Source organism: Brassica oleracea, chromosome C3 (assembly GCF_000695525.1).
Source record: "Brassica oleracea var. oleracea cultivar TO1000 chromosome C3, BOL, whole genome shotgun sequence".
In the NCBI taxonomy this organism is placed as follows: domain Eukaryota; kingdom Viridiplantae; phylum Streptophyta; class Magnoliopsida; order Brassicales; family Brassicaceae; genus Brassica; species Brassica oleracea.
In genome coordinates, this window is record NC_027750.1 from 56,425,745 (window position 1) to 56,426,845 (window position 1,101).

The following is a 1,101-nucleotide window of genomic DNA, read 5'->3' on the forward strand; positions in this document are numbered from 1 at the left end:
GAAATGGCTAACCTTCTTTCTGATGAACCAACGACAAATTCAATCATGACAAAGGTGATTATCCATGTTCTAAATGTCCAAGAAAGCCTTGGGCTTGATGGTTTTCAAAAAGATTCAAAAACAGACTTGTTTGGGTCAAATGGAGAAACCGAGAAAAATTGGTTAAGGAAAAAAGATGGATTTCGACCAGGCCTTAAAGAGATGTCTTGGCCCATATCAGGAGCATATTCTTCAAATTTCAAAGTCCTGGTCGTAGCTATATCAAGAGGCAGTCCAAGTTTCAGTCAAAGACTTTATTTAGTCAAGTCTTTGTTTCTATTTTCAATGTCTTCTTTTTAGTACATTCTTCTTCGGATTTCTACAACTTGTAATCCTATAAAATGGGCCTATGAGCCACGAAATAAAGCATTCATTTTCCCTTTTATTTGAGTTTATCTCTTTGTTCTTTGTAGAACACTTTTCGTTTCTTGGTGGGGTTATCTCCGAGTAAACAAATATTTATTTTGTTGAACTTGTGCGTCATATCATGCAACGTTTAGAAATCCTTCTTTTGATGGACTTGTGAGTCATATCAAGCACCAACTGAAGTCTGGTAGTATTATTGGGCCATCCGTAACTCATTGTGTCACCGTTGAATCCATCAGTTCTCCATTTTGGCGAGTTCATATCCCTTTAGTCCGATTGAGTGATCCTTTTCTATTTTAGGGCGTATCAACCCGGACCCGAACCGATACCCGCAGATCCAAAAAAATCCCAATAGGTACTTAGCATGGACCCAGACCTGGACCCGAACTTGTATTTTTGGGTCATTTCCGGTTCGGGTCGATTCTGGTTCGGGTCTTCTCGTCCGGGTAAAATGCACAGACCTATTTTCTAGTATTTTTCTCATTTAATTTCTACGGCTACATTAGTTACATCCCCTAGAGAACATTATATTAACATAAAATATAGGAAGTATGTATTCTTTCCTTAAATAAAAGCTACAGAATTACCTAATATGATTTACATATATATGGCAATTAATGATTATGAATAATAAAGATTTGATAACAATTTTTGCATCCTTCTTCATTTTTGTTTAATTTTATATTATTAAAAAAA